Consider the following 17,514-nt stretch of genomic DNA (forward strand, 5'->3'; position numbering starts at 1 on the left):
GATCCAACTTTATTTTTTTCAAAGGAAAGAGGGTCATGTGACACATCAAACTTATTGAGAATTTGATAAGAAAAACAATGGTGTGCTTGGTTTTAATGTAACTTTATGACCACTTATAAAATGTGTTCAAATTGCTGCCCATTGTGTTGGATTGTCAATGCAACCCTCTTCTCCCACTCTTGACACTCTGATAGCAACACCACAACACCATAGTCCTCCATATAGTATAATGCACTCCCCATAGTCCTCCATTTAATATAATGCACAACATAGTCCTCCATACAGTATAATGCACTCCCCATAGTCCTCCATATAGTATAATGCACCACACAGTCCTCCATATAGTATAAAGCTTTCCCCATAGTCCTCCATATAGTATAATGCGTTCCATAGTCCTCCACATAGTATAATACACTCCCCATAGTCCTCTCTATACTATAATGCAAACCATAGTCCTCCATATAATATAATGCAAACCATAGTCCTCCATATGGTATAATGCATCCCATAGTCCTCCATATAGTATAATGGACTCCCCACAATCCTCTATATAGTATAATACACTCCCCATAGTCCTCCATATAGTATAATGCACTCCACATAGTCCTCCATATAATATAATGCATCCCATAGTCCTCCATATATTATAATGCACTCCCCATAGTCCTCCATATACACTGCTCAAAAAATAAAGGGAACACTTAAACAACAGAATATAACTCCACGTAAATCAAACTTCTGTGAAATCAAACTGTCCACTTAGGAAGCAACACTGATTGACAATTAATTTCATATTTTGTTGTGCAAATGGAATAGACAATAGATGGAAATTATTGGCAATCATCAAGACACCCTCAATAAAGGAGTGGTGCTGCAGGTGGGGACCACAGACCACATCTCAGTACCAATGCTTTCTGGCTGATGTTTTGGTCACTTTTGAATGTTGGTTGTGCTTTCACATTCGTGGTAGCACGAGACGGACTCTACAACCCACAGAAGTTGCTCAGGTAGTGCAGCTCATCCAGGATGGCACATCAATGCGAGCTGTGGCAAGAAGGCTTGCTGTGTCTGTCAGCGTAGTGTCCAGAGGCTGGAGGCGCTACCAGGAGACAGGCCAGTACACCAGGAGACATGGAGGGGGCCGTAGGAGGGCAACAACCCAGCAGCAGGACCGCTACCTCCGCCTTTGTGCTAGGAGGAACAGGAGGAGCACTGCCAGAGCCCTGCAAAATGACCTCCAACAGGCCACAAATCTGCATGTGTCTGCACAAACGGTTAGAAACCGACTCCATGAGGTTGGAATGAGGGCCCGATGTCCACAGATGAGGGTTGTGCTCACAGCCGAACACCGTGCAGGACGCTTGGCATTTGCCTTAGAACACCAGGATTGGCAAAGTCGCCACTGGCGCCCTGTGCTCTTCACAGATGAAAGCAGGTTCACACTGAGCACGTGTGACAGACGTGACAGAGTCTGGAGACGCCGTGGAGAGCGATCTGCTGCCTGCAACATCCTTCGGCATGACCGGTTTGGCAGTGGGTCAGTAATGGTGTGGGGTGGCATTTCTTTGGAGGGCCGCACAGCCCTCCATGTGCTCGCCAGAGGTAGCCTGACTGCCATTAGGTACCAAGATGAGATCCTCAGACCCCTTGTAAGACCATATGCTGGTGTGGTTGGCCCTGGGTTCCTCCTAATGCAGGACAATGCCAGACCTCATGTGGCTGGAGTGTGTCAGCAGTTCCTGCAAGATGAAGGCATTGAGGTTATGGACTGTCCCGCCCGTTCCCCAGACCTGAATCTCATTGAGCACATCTGGGACATCATGTCTCGCTCCATCCACCAACGTCATGTTGCACCACAGACTGTCCAGGAGTTGGCGGATGCTTTAGTCCAGGTCTGGGAGGAGATCCCACAGGAGACCATCCGCAACCTCATCAGGAGCATGCCCAGGCATTGTAGGGAGGTCATGCAGGCACGTGGAGGCCACACACAATACTGAGCCTCATTTTGTCTTGTTTTAAGGACATTACATCAAAGTTGGATCAGCCTGTAGTGTGTTTTTCCACTTTAATTTTGGGGGTGACTCCAAATCCAGGCCTCCATTGCTTAATAAATTTGATTTCCATTGATGATTTTTGTGTGATTTTGTTGTCAGCACATTCAACTTTGTACAGAACAAAATATTCAATGAGAATATTTCATTCTTTCAGATCTAGGATGGGTTATTTGAGTGTTTGCTTTATTTTTTTGAGCAGTGTATTACAATGCACTCCCCATAGTCCTCCATATAATAATGCATCCCATAGTCCTCCATATAGTATAATGGACTCCCCATAGTCCTCCATAAAGTATAATGCACTCCCCATAGTCCTCCATATGGTATAATGCATCCCATACTCCTCCATATAGTATAATACACTCCCCATAGTCCTCCATATAGTATAATGCATCCCATAGTTCTCCATATAGCATAATGCACCCCCCCATAGTCCTCCATATAATATAATGCATCCCATAGTCCTCCATATAGTATAATGGACTCCCCACAGTCCTCTATATAGTATAATGCATCCCATAATCCTCCATATAGTATAATACACTCCCCATAGTCCTCCATATAGTATAATGCATCCCATAGTCCTCCATATAGCATAATGCATTCCCCATAGTCCTACATATAATATAATGCATGCCGCAGTCCTCCATATAGTATAATGGATTCCCCACAGTCCTCTATATAGTATAATATTCTCCCCATAGTCTTCCATATAGGATAATGCACCACATAGTACTCCATACAGTATAATGCACTTCCCATAGTCCTCCATAAAATAGAATGCGTCCCATATTCCTCCATATAGTATAATGCATCCCATAGTCCTCCATATAGTATAATATGCTCCCCATAGTTCTCCATATAGTATAATGCATCCCATAGTCCTCCATATAGCATAATGCATTCCACATAGTCCTCCATATAATATAATACATGCCGTAGTCCTCCATATAGTATAATGGATTCCCCACAGTCCTCTATATAGTATAATATTCTCCCCATAGTCTTCCATATAGCATACTGCGCTCCCCATAGTCCTCCATATAGTATAATACACTCCCCATAGTTCTCCATATAGTATAATGCACCACATAGTCCTCCATATAGTATAATGCACCACAAAGTCCTCCATACAGTATAATCCACTCCCCATAGTCCTCCATATAGTATAATGCACTCCCTATAGTCCTTCATATAGTATAATGCACTCCCCATAGTCCTCCTTATAGTATAATGCACCACATAGTCCTCCATACAGTATAATGCACTCCCCATAGTCCTCCATATAGTATATTGCACTCCCCATAGTACTCCTTATAGTATAATGCACCACATAGTCCTCCATACAGTATAATGCACTCCCCATAGTTATCCATATAGTATAATGCACTCCCCATAGTCCTTAATATATTAGTATGCATCCCATATTCCTCCACATAGTATAATGCATCCCATAGTCCTCCGTATAGTATAATTGACTCCCCACAGTCCTCTATATAGTATAATACACTCCCCATAGTCCTCAATATAGTATAATGCACTCCCCTTAGTCTTCCATATACAATACTGCATTCCCCATAGTCTTTCATATAGTATAATACACTCCCCATAGTCCTCCATATAGTATAATGCACTACATAGTCCTCCATATAGTATAATACACCACATAGTCCTCCATACAGTATAATGAACTCCCCATAGTCCTCCATATAGTATAATGCACTCCCCATAGTCCTCCATATACTATAATGAACTCACCATAGTCCTTCATATAGTACAATGCACCACATAGTCCTCCATATAGTATAATGCACCACATAGTCCTCCATACAGTATAATCCACTCCCCAGAGTCATCCATATAGCATAATGCACTCCCCATAGTCCTCATTATAGTATAATGGACCACATACTCATCCATATAGCATATTGCACTCCGCATAGTCCTTCATATAAAATAATGCATCCCATAGTCCTCCAAATAGTATAATACACTCCCCATAGTCCTCCATATAGTATAATGCACTCCCCATAGTCCTCCATATAGTATAATGCACTCTCCATAGTCCTCCATATAGTATAATGCACTTCGCCATAGTCCTCCATAAAGAATAATGAACTCCCCATAGTCTTCCATATAATATAATGCACTCTCCATAGTCCTCCATAAAGTTAAATGCACAGCTCATAGTCCTCCATATAGTATAATACACTCCCCATAGTCCTCTATATAGTATAATGCGCTCCCCATAGTCCTCCATATAGTATAATGCACTTCCTCATAGTCCTCCATATAGTATAATACACTCTCCATAGTCCTCCATATAGTATAATACACAGCCCATAGTCCTACATATAGTATAATGCACTTCCCCATAGTCCTCCATATAGAATAATGCACCCCATAGTCCTCCATATAGTATAATACATCTCATAATCCTTCATATGGTATCATGCACTCCCCATAGTACTCCATATAGTATGATGCACTCCCCATAGTCCTCCATATAGTATAATGCACTCTCCATAGTCCACTACATAGTATAACGCACCCCATAGTCCTCCATATAGAATAATGCACTCCCCATAGTCCCAAATATAGTACAATGCACTCTCCATAGTCCTCCATATAGTATAATGTACAACTCATAGTCCTCCATATAGTATAATGCACAACCCATAGTTCTCCATATAGAATAATGCACCCCATAGTCCTCCTTATAGTATAATGCCCTCCCCATAGTCCTCCATATAGTATTATGCACTCTCCATAATCCTCTATATAGTATAATGCATTCTCCAAAGTCCTCCATATAGTATAATGCACTCTCCATAGTCCTCCATATAGTATAATGCACTCCCCACAGTCCTCTATATTGTATAATGCACCCCCATACTCCTTCATATAGTATAATGCATCCCATAGTCCTCCATATGGTATAATGCACTGCCCATAGTTCTCCATATAGTATAATGCACTCCCCATAGTCCTCCATATAGTATAGTGCACTCTCCATAGTCCTCCATATAGCATAATACACTTCCCACAGTCCTCCATATAGAATAATGCACTCCCCATAGTCCTCCATATAGTATAATACAGTCTCCATAGTCCTCCATATAGTATACTACACAGCCCATAGTCCTTCATATAGTATAATGCACTTCCCCATAGTTCTCCATATAGAATAATGCACCCCATAGTCCTCCATATAGTATAATGCACTCACCATAGTCCTCCATGTAGTATAATGCACTCTCCATAGTCCTCCATATATTATATTGCACTCCCTATAGTCCTTCATTTAGAATAATGCACTCCCCATAGTCCTCCATATAGTATGATGCACTCCCCCTAGTCCTCCGTATGGTATAATGCACCCCCATAGTCCTCCATATAGTATAATGCATCCATAGTCCTCCATATGGTATAATGCATCCCATAGTCCTCCGTATAGTATAATGCATCCCATAGTCCTCCATATGGTATAATGCACTTCCCCATAGTCCTCCTGATAGAATAATGCACCCCATAGTCCTCCATATGGTATAATGCACTTCCCCATAGTCCTCCAGATAGAATAATGCACCCCATAGTCCTCTATATAGTATAATGCACTCCCTATAGTCCTCCATATAGTATAATGCACTTCCCCATGGTCCTCCATATAGAATAATGCACTCCCCATAGTCCTCCATATAGTATAATGCACTCTCCATAGTCCTCCATATAGTATAATGCACAGCCCATAGTCCTGCATATAGTATAGCGCACTTCCCCATAGTCCTCTATATAGAATAATGCACCCCATAGTCCTCCATATAGTATAATACACTCCCCATAGTCCTCCATATAGTATAATGCAATCCCCATAGTCCTCCATATAGTATAAAGCACTTCCCCATAGTCCTCCATATAGAATAATGTACTCCCCATAGACCTCCATATAGTATAATGCACTTCCCCATAGTCCTCCATAAAGAATAATGCACTCCCCATAGTCCTCCATATAGTAAAATGCACTTCCCCATAGACCTCCATGTAGAAAAATGCACTCCCCATAGTCCTCCATATAGTATAATGCACAGCCCATAGTCCTCCATATAGTATAATGAACAGCCCACAGTCCTCCTTATAGTATAATGCACTTCCCCATAGTCCTCCATATAGAATAATGCACTCCCCATAGTCCTCCATATAGTATAATGCACAGCCCATAGTCCTCCATATAGTATAATGCACTCCTCATAGTCCTCCATATAGTATAATGTACTCTCCATAGTCCTCCATATAGTATAATGGACTCTCTATAGTCCTCCATGTAGTATAATGCACCCCATAGTCCTCCATATAGTATAATGCTCTTCCCCATAGTCCTTCATATAGAATAATGGACTCCATAGTCCTCCATATAGTATAATACACTCCCCTTAGTCCTCCGTATAGTATAATGCACTCCCCATAGTCCTCCATATTGTATAATGCACTCCCCATAGTCCTCCATATAGTATAGTGCACTCTCCATAGTCCTCCATATAGTATAATGCACTCTCTATAGTCCTCCATATAGTATAATGCACTCCCATAGTCCTCCATATTGTATAATGCACTCCCCATTGTCCTCCATATAGTATACTGCACCTCCATATAATATGATGCACCCCCATAGTCCTCCGTATTCGTATAAATCACAGCCCATATTCTTCATATAATATAATGCACAGCCCATAGTCCTCCATCTTAGTATAATACAAAGCCCATATCCTCCATATAGTATAATGCACTCCCCATAGTCACCTGTGTAGAAGTATGGTCACCATGTACTCACTGGTTTAGAAAGAAAAAAATAAATACTCCCCTGCCCTGCGTTCCCCCTCCGAGCGGCATCCTCTTCTGAAGCCGGCAGCTGACTTCAGAGTACAAGTGACGGGAGCGCATGACGTCAGCGTCTGGCCTCTGATTGGCTGGCAGCATATATCGCCGTGCATGGACCCGAAGGGTCTGTGCGCTGCAATACACTTCAGCTGAATGTGTGTCCTTTTGACACATGACAGCACATACTCCTACATGTGACGCTATTCGTATGGCATTATACACACTACTGCTATCATAGCATGAGGACTGTCTGGCATTTGCCTTGTGACAGAGCCTTTTTCCCACCTGGGATCTATTATGCCTAACATCTTATTACCACTCATTTGAGATGGGATTTTTTTGGTATCAGTGATTGTCACCATACATGACTGATACACTCATGTGGTTTCATGTGTTATATATTTATTCAGTTGCTTCTGTTGTATTGACATCTGAACTTTGCCAGTGTGGTTACACTTTTTTGTGTTTTTCACCAGCAACCATGTATACTTTTCATGATACTCTATTATTTTTTTTAAGTGTTTAATAAAGTTAATACATATTTTATGCGCATTATATTTGTTGTTGCTATTACTTATGGGGTATTTAGCTCCTGTTTTTCTCTACTGTTGTACTAATTGGGGAAGGGAGGACATAATCGCTGGAGTTCTGGGGGAAGAACGTTGACCCATTCTTGTCTGATGTCGGATTCTCACTGCTCCTCCTTTGTCGGATTTTTTGTTTCATGATGCTCACAATATTTTCTATTGGTGAAAGGTCTGGACTGCAGGTGGCCGGTTCATCACCAGGACTCTTTTTCTGCAGAGCCGTGGTGTGTGATGGATGCAGGATGTGGTTTACCATTGTCCTGTCAACATATACAAGGTCTTCCCTGAAATAGACGTTGTCTGGATGGAGCAGATGTTGTTATAACATCTCTACACGTAAGGCTCAGCATTGATGGTGCATTTCATGTCAGTGCTGTCCCTATAATAGGCATTAATGCAGCCAGATACTATCAGAGATAAAGAACTGTGTGCCAATAACAAGCTGGATGGTCCCTCTCCTCCATAACAAGGTGGATTGACCCTCTCCTACATGATAAGGTGTATGGTTCCTCTCCTCCATATCAAGCTGGATGGTTCCTCTCCTCCATATCAAGCTGGATGTTTCCTCTCCTCCATATCAAGCTCGATGGTTCCTCTACTCCATAACAATCTTTATGGTCTCTCTCCTCCATAACAAGCTTTATGGTCTCTCTCGTCCACAGCAAGCTGGATGGTTCATGTCCTCCATAACAAGCTGGATGGTTCCTCTCTTCAATAACAAGATGGATGTTTTTTCTCCTCGATAACAAGCTGGATGGTCCCTCTCCTTGATAAAGGTCCCTCCCGTTGATAAAAAGCTGGATGGTCCCTCTCCTCCATAGCAAGCTGCAAATGCCCTCTCCTCCATAACAAGCTGGATGGTCCCTCTCCTCCATAACAAGCTGGATGGTCCCTCTCCATGATAACAAGCTGGCTGGTCCCTCTTCTCCATAACAAGCTGGATGATTCTTTAACTCCATAACAAGCTGGATGTTTACTCTCCTCCGTAACAAGCTGGATGGTCCCTCTCCTTGATAAAGGTCCCTCCCCTTGATAAAAAGCTGGATGGTCCCTCTCCTCCATAACAAGCTGCAAATGCCCTCTCCTCCATAACAAGCTGGATGGTCCCTCTCCTCCATAACAAGCTGGATGGTCCCTCTCCATGATAACAAGCTGGATGGTCCCTCTTCTCCATAACAAGCTGGATGATCTTTTAACTCCATAACAAGCTGGATGTTTACTCTCCTCCGTAACAAGCTGGATGGTCCCTCTCCTTGATAAAGGTCCCTCCCCTTGATAAAAAGCTGGATGGTCCCTCTCCTCCATAACAAGCTGCAAATGCCCTCTCCTCCATAACAATCTGGATGGTCCCTCTCCTCCATAGCAAGCTGGATAGTCCCTCTCCATGATAACAAGCTGGATGGTCCTTCTTCTCCATAACAAGCTGGATGATCCTTTAACTCCATAACAAGCTGGATGTTTACTCTCCTCCGTAACAAGCTGGATGGTCCCTCTCCTTGATAACAAGCTGGATGGTCCGTCTCCTCCATAACAAGCTGAATGGTCCCTCTCACTCTGAGGGCACAGCGTCTGTGGTTTCCATAACGAATTTCACATTTTGATTTTTCTGACCACAGAACAGTTTTCTATTTCGCCTGAGTCCATTATAAATGAGTGCAGAGAAGACTACAGCGTTTCTGGATTGTGCTGATATTCTGCTTTTTCTTTGCATGATAGAGCTGTCATTTACATTTGTGGAACGCATGGTGAACTGTGATCACAGACAATGATTTCTGGAAATTTTTTTGAGCCCATGCAGTGACTTGGATGACTGAATCATGTCTTGATATCATGCAGAGCCTTCTCAGGGTCCGTACATCATGAGCATTCAATATTGACCATCAGCCCCATTCTTTGTGCACATGGATTTTTCCAGAATTTTTTGACGATTTTATGGCCTGTAGATGGAAGATATTCAAAGTCTTTGTAATTTCACATTGAGGAAAAATTTCCTGAAATTATTCTACAATTATTAGACGCAGTTGTTCACAGATCGGTGACCTCTGACCATCTTTGCTTCTGGGAGGCTCTGCCTCTCTAACATGCTTTTTTTTATACACAGTCATGTGATTTAGTTAGAAATTGACCCTCCATTTGTTTTTCATTACTTATACTTACTTTTAAAGCCTTTTATTAACCATAATAAATACATTGATCTGACATAGATAGATAACATAGAAAATGAGATACATAAAGATGAAAACTAGAAATTAGGATGATCTGGATAGATAGAGAAAAATATGTGAAAACAAATAATAGCCGCACCGTGGAATATTGGGTGCGATCCCCTCGAAACCGTAGTGAGGTCCACTGTATAAAATATAAAAAAGGCAGGTGTTAGAATCTATATTGTTTTACTATCGGCCATCTTGTTGTGGTTTGCTGGCTTCTAGTCTTTTCCTCTGGTGCTGGGTGTCTTGGTCACGTGATCTCTTCACTCTTTATTACTCAGCACCTGTCTCCCATTCCCCGCTAGACATCAGTGTTGTTACGCTTGTGCTCTGGCTAAGTTTCCTTGCTAAGTTCTCTGTGCTTTGGACACTTGATATGCTGGGACTTCTTGTTCCACCAGTTTTGTTCCCTTTAATCTTCGTTTCTGCAACTAACTTTTCTATTAGGAGGTCTCCTGTTTTTTCTCCTAGTCCTTAGATCTGTTAGGGACCCCTTTTCCCCTTCCTTCAGGTCTTTGTTTGAGTTCAGTGCAGGAGTTTCGGTGGGGCTATTCACAAGGAATAGAGCACCCACCCCAGCGTAGAGTTTAGCTGAGTCTCAGTGCAGGGACAGCTTTTCCCTCCTATTCTTTAGTTCTAAACTGCAGAACATAACAGCAGTCAGCGCTCTGATAAAAGCTCGTGAATTTTCTGCATAGGAAAGCTAACAGTGTTTTTCATAGATAGCACTCTTACCTGTAATACGACCTGCAGGTTCAAAACCAAACAGGTTGATAGCGTTATCTGACATGACAACTTCCCTTTAAGTGCTCTGGGTGCGGCAGGCACTTTACGAGCCTCCGCCTCCTTGGGGTAAAAATTTCTTATCCCAAATATATATTATAAAATGTAATTGATTCTGTTGTCTATGTCTAAATGAGCGGTGCACATATTACATGTCTGTATACCTCCCACCTGTCTGTCCATACATTATATACAGCCCCCTGCACCACCATCTGCCAGTCCTCGCAGCACATGCCTGAATTATAGGCTTCTCCAGCGCAATGACATCACTCCATCGCACCGCCTGCAGCTACAGACTGCGGCACAAGGACAGCACCACTCGTTGTGGGGGAAGGGAGTTTTCATTTATTTTTATTTTATTGCCAGGGCACTGGATGGGAGGATGTAAAGGGGGGATTACAATTGTATGGAGGCACTAGTAATATATAGAATTACAGAGGAGCACTATGCCTGGTATATGGACATACTGCATATAGGCACAGAAGAGGCACTATCACTATATGGAGGAATAGAAGGGGCACTATCACTATATGGAAGCACAGAGGGGGCACTATCACTATATGGAAAAACAGAGGGGGGCACTATTACTATATGGAGGAATAGAAGTGGCACTATCACTATATGGAGACACAGAGGGGGGCACTATTACTTTATGGAGGCATAGAGGGGGCATTATTTCTATATGGAGACATGGAGGGGGCACTATTACTATATGGAGACACAGAGAAGGCACTATTACTATATGGAGACACAGAGGGGGCATTATTGCTATATGGAGGCATGGAGGGGGCACTATTACTATACGAGGACACAGAGGGGGCATTATTACTATATGGAGACACAGAGGAGGCACTATTACTATATGGAGGCACGGAGGGGGCATTATTACTAAATGGAAGCACAGAGGGGGTATCATTACTATATGGAGACACAGAGGAGGCACTATTACTATATGGAGGCACGGAGGGGGCATTATTACTATATGGAAGCACAGAGGGGGCATTATTTCTATATGGAGACACGGAGGGGGCACTGTTACTATATGGAGACACAGATTGGGCACTATTACTATATGGAGGCACAGAGGGGGCATTATTTCTATATGGAGACACGGAGGGGGCACTATTACTATATGGAAACACAGAGGAGGCACTATTACTATATGGAGACACAGAGGAGGCACTATTACTATATGGAGGCACGGAGGGGGCACTATTACTATATGGGGACACATAGGGGGGCATTATTACCATATGGAGACACAGAGGAGGCACTATTACTACATGGAGGCACAGAGGGGAGAGGGGGCATTATTACTATATGGAGGCACAGAGGGGTGCATTATTACTATATAGAGGCACAGAGTGGGAACTATTCCTTAATGTGCCTAGAAAGATTACTATTTCTATATAGTAGCACAATGGGGGCATTTTTACCATGTGGAAGCTCAGACGTGAGACTTTTAGTATATGGAGGCAGAGAGCTGGACACAATTACTGTATAAAGGCAAAGAGGGGTGTACTATTACTGTGTGGGGCAACAGAGAGGGCATTATTACTCTCCAGGGCACTAGAGATGGTTATAGCATTATGCAGTTTGTGTAGAGGTGGGAAAAAGTGGGAAAAGTGCCGGTTAAATAATAATCCAAAGACGTCTGTGCATTAAGTTCTGCAGAGACACATCGTGGATGGAAGAAGTTATCACGGTGATCTGGGCTAAATAGAGGAGAGAAGGGAAAGTGAATGACTATGATCAGCAAGAACATGTCACCAATAAGACTCTGGATTTATCTGTACTGTATATACTTATACCATTCAGAGGCTTCAGATCTACCATAGCTCTTCAGCCTCATTTGCATACCAATTTAAAAGCTGATTTCTCAGTAATGGAGGAACAGTCCGTGAAAGAGCTACATGTGCATATAAGTAGTGTGGAGGGTGCAGGGGTGGATTAAGAGTAGCAAGGGCCCCGGGCAGTTTAGAAGGCGCCCCCCCCCCCCACACACACACACACACACACACACACGCACACCTGATGTATCACATGTCACATGATCACCTGTGATAGATCATGTGATAGTTCACGTGAAATTAATTTGGCACAATATTAATATATTAATTATAATAATAATTTATAATATTTTTTTTTAGGCTGTGTGCCCACTATGGGTTTTTTAAGCGTTTCCGCTTGGTATCATTGTGGAAAAATCCGCAGCACTACCAATTATTTTGCGGAAGAGCTGCGTTTTCGCCGCCATTGACTTGCATTGGAACGCATGGTATCCGCATCACTGCATCTGTACATGCGGATTCCATGCGTTTCAATGTGCGGATGGTACCCGGGTTTGGAGAACAGAAGACTCTCCTCCGGACCCGAGTACCATGGAACCTGTAAAAAAAAGAATAAAATAAAAAATAAATATTATGCTTACCTTCTGATGGCCCCCGGTGTCTTTATCCGATGCGTCCTGCCTCGCCGGCAGCTCGCGGTAGACTAAAGGACCTGTGGTGACGTCATTTAGTCATGTGACGGGTCACGCGACCGCTGACGTCGGCAGGCCATCAGAAGGTAAGTATATTTATTTTTTACCATTCTTTCGGTCACACTATATAAATCCTTGCCGGTTGCATGTATTTATATAGTGTGACCAAGTTGTCAAGTACTTTTCCAAGTGATGCTAAAATCGCTTGGAAAACGCTTGACAACCCGCATGCGAAAATGCATGTGAAGAATGCATCACATCCGCTTGTCCCTGGCAGGAAAAACGCACGTACAATCCGCATGTACAATCCGCATGTACAATCCGCATGCGTTTTTTCTGCCAGGGAGATGCAGAAACACTCAAAAAAAATCTGGAGCATTTCTGCATCGTGGGCACACAGCCTAACATTGGATGACTTAATATTGAGCACACGTAGCCATCTATACTCAGCAGGAGGCCGCACGTAGCCATCTATACTCAGCAGGAGGCCGCACGTAGCCATCTATACACAGCAGGGGGCTGCACGGCGCCATCTATACACAACAGGAGGCTGCACGTAGTCATCTATACACAGCAGGAGGCCGCACGTAGCCATCTATACACAGCAGGGGGCTGCACGGCGCCATCTATACACAGCAGGAGGCTGCACGTAGCCATCTATACACAGCAGGAGGCCGCACGTAGCCATCTATATACAGCAGGAGGCCGCACATAGCCATCTATACACAGCAGGAGGCCGGACGTAGCCATCTATACACAGCAGGAGGCAGCACGTAGTCATCTATACACAGCAGGAGGCCGCACGTAGCCATCTATACGCAGCAGAGGGCCGCACATAGCCATCTATACACAGCGGGAGGAAGCACGTAGCCATCTATACACAGCGGGAGGAAGCACGTAGCCATCTATACACAGCGGGAGGCCGCACGTAGCCATCTATACACAGCAGGGGGCTGCACGGCGCCATCTATACACAACAGGAGGCTGCACGTAGCCATCTATACACAGCAGGAGGCCGCACGTAGCCATCTATACACAGCAGGGGGCTGCACGGCGCCATCTATACACAGCAGGAGGCTGCACGTAGCCATCTATACACAGCAGGAGGCCGCACGTAGCCATCTATACACAGCAGGGGGCTGCACGGCGCCATCTATACACAGCAGGAGGCTGCACGTAGCCATCTATACACAGCAGGAGGCCGCACGTAGCCATCTATACACAGCAGGAGGCTGCACGTAGCCATCTATACACAGCAGGAGGCCGCACGTAGCCATCTATATACAGCAGGAGGCCGCACGTAGCCATCTATACACAGCAGGAGGCCGGACGTAGCCATATACACAGCAGGAGGCTGCATGGCGCCATCTATACACAGCAGGAGGCCGCACGATGCCATCTATACACAGCAGGAGGCCGCACATAGCCATCTATACACAGCAGGGGGCCACACATAGCCATCTATACACAGCAGGAGGCCTCACGGCACCATCTATACACAGCAGGAGGCCACATGGCGCCATCTATACACAGCAGGAGGCCACACGGCGCCATCTATACACAGCAGGAGGCTGCACGTAGCCATCTATACACAGCAGGAGGCCGCACGTAGCCATCTATACACAGCAGGAGGCCGCACGTAGCCATCTAACCTACCTTTCCTTTACCTGACTTTTACTAACCTACCTATATCTGACTTTTACTATCCTACCTATACCTGACTTTGCAATTTCTTTTAGGTGGTGCCACCATAACTCCCACACATGTCACCTGCACCTTAAAAACATATCCAGAATTCAACCTTTTCGCACCTTTGATACTGTAAAAACTCTTACTGTGTCTCTGATTAATTACTGCAGCTATCTTCTAATCAATTTCCCTCTAAACAAACTCTCTTCTCCAATCCTTTCTGAATGTAGCAGCCAGAGTCGTATTTCTATAAAGGGCAGCACGGTGGCTCAATGGTTAGCACTGCAGCCTTGCAGCGCTGGGGTTCTGGGTTCAAATCCCACCTAGGACAACATCTGCAAGTAGTTTGTATGTTCTCCCTGTGTTTGCATGGGTTTCCTCTGGGTTCTCTGGTTTTCTCCCACACTCCAAAGACATACTGATAGGGTATGTAGATTGTGAGCCCCAATGGGGACAGTGCCCATAATGTCTATAAATTGTCTGAATTGTAAAGCGCTGTGGAATATGTTGGCGCTATATAAATAAAAAGATTATTATTAGTGTTGAGCGAGTATGTTCTATTAACCCTTTCGGCGAGTATGCTCGGGCCGAGCTCCGTGTATTTATAGCTGCTCGGTGATATGGTTGAATCGCTCCCGTGTGCATGATTTGCGACTGTTTTGACAGTTTTATTACATGGAAGTAATGTCTATTTCTTACACATTCCTCACAAGTAATAAAGCTGTCAAACAGTTGCAAATCATGCACCCGGGAGCGATTCAACCATATCACTGAGCAGCTGTAAATACTTGGAGCTCGGCCCGAGCATACTCGGACAGAACATACTCGCTCAACCCTAATTATTATTATTAAGCCGCTTCACCGAAGCCTCTACCCTTTGCGAGTCATTGCACTGGTTAGGTTAAACAATCACTACAGAATACAATACAAACTCATCTCTTTCACCCACCAAGCTCTCCACAGTTTTGCACCGGCCTATATCTCTTCCCTCATTTCTGTGTATCACCCCTCCCATGCCCTCCGTTCTGCAACTGATCTAAGACTGACATTCTCCTTAATCAGAACCTCACACCTCTGTCTACAAGACTTCTCTCGTGCCGTGCCAGTTTTCTGTAATGCCCAAGTCGGCTTGTGTGCCAGACTGCCAACAGCCAAGACTTCCCTGTTCTCATCAAGAGGACGATTGTCCATGTTCTCTTCCTCCTCCTCATTATCACCCAATCCGCGTCGGGATGAGATGAGGCTGGGCTGAGTAGCATAACCCTGTATAGCTCCTTGCTCCACCTGCAATGCCTCCTCTTTAATTGTGAGCAGCGATTGTTCCAGTACACAGAGAAGCGGGATGATGATGCTAATTATGGCGTCATCGCCGCTCACCATCTTGGTGGAGTCCTCAAAGTTTTGGAGGACGGCACAGATGTCAGACATTCATGCCCACTCATCAGCTCTTATGTGCGGAGGCTGACCTGAATGCCGACGGGCGTATTGAAGCTGGTACTCAACTGCTCTCTGCTGCTCAAAATCATTCCAAACATCTGCAACGTTGATTTCCAATCCGTGGTCACATCGCACACTAGTCGGTGATCTGAAAGCTGCTGAAGCCCTGCCAGAGCGGTGAAAGCTGTAGCTGACTTTCTGAAATGGGCACACATGCAGCGTACTTTCACAAGTCGCTGTGGCAGACCTGGGTAGGTTTTGAGAAACAGCTGAACCACTAAGTTGAGCACATGGGCCAGGAATGGCTCGCGTGTGAGCTTGCCTAGCTTCAGAGCCGCCATCAGGTTCTCTGACACAGCTTTCAACAACTCTGCAATGGTGTGTGGTTTGTCAACTAAGCATACAGTCCTGCTTATTGTTATTGGCACCCACAAAGTTTTAGTACATAATCTGGAATATCTCCTGAAAAAAATGAATCAAGTGATGGAGATGGAGGCTGGAGAGGAGGAGGTGGTGCAGGAGCTGTAGAATGTGGGGGCAACCCTGGTTGACCCAGGGCTTGCAATCCTCTGCGTCGGGAGTACGCATTCCGTCCCAAGGTCCCACTGGGTTCCGGCTTCCAGAATATTAACCCAGTGAAATGTGTCAGTGAGATGTACCATCCCTGGCCACATTCACTTGTCCATGTGTTTGTGGTTAGGCGGTCCTTCACACTAAGTGCGCTGAGGAGGGCACGGGTAAAGTTCTGGGACCCGTGCTGGTGGAAGGCGGGGACGACACCAGGAGAAATAATGGTGGCTGGGGACGTGTATGGATACCCGGCTGGAAAGCTTCCACCTCCACGAGCCTAAAAGGCCATATTTCAAGTGCAAGTGTGTCACCCTGGCCTGGATGCCACAAGTGTAAATAAAGCTGTGTCTGAGAGCAAGGGGGAGGTTCTCTAGTCAGGGGAACATTAGCATGCAATGCCTCCTGTCTCAGGCCAGTTGTTAGAACCTTGCTCTTAGGTTTTTTTTTCCTTTGCTGGTCACATGACCTTGTTGGCCTATTTAATCCTGCTCCGCCCTTCTGGCTTTGCTGGACTTCATTGTATAACTACTTTCTAGCTAGCCTGTGCTCTGTATCTAACTCTGTTAGTTTGCTTGGTCTACGGACCTCTATGTTCTATATATTTTGTTTGTTCGTCTGTCTGCTACTATTTCTGTTAGGAGGTGTCCCATATTCCTCCCAGTCCTTAGTACTTGTAGGGATTCCTTCCCCACATCTATAGGTCTCCGTACAGACTAGCTTAGGACTTTAGCAGGTCTGATCGCAGGATCAGGTTCCCTGTTACATCGTAGGGATTCAGCTGAGTTCTATCGTAGGGACAGATCTCCTCTCTTTCCTTAGCTCTGGTA

Source organism: Phyllobates terribilis, unplaced genomic scaffold (genome assembly GCF_046119375.1).
Source record: "Phyllobates terribilis strain yellow unplaced genomic scaffold, ASM4611937v1 Scaffold_19__1_contigs__length_20705806, whole genome shotgun sequence".
NCBI classification, from domain to species: Eukaryota; Metazoa; Chordata; class Amphibia; order Anura; family Dendrobatidae; genus Phyllobates; species Phyllobates terribilis.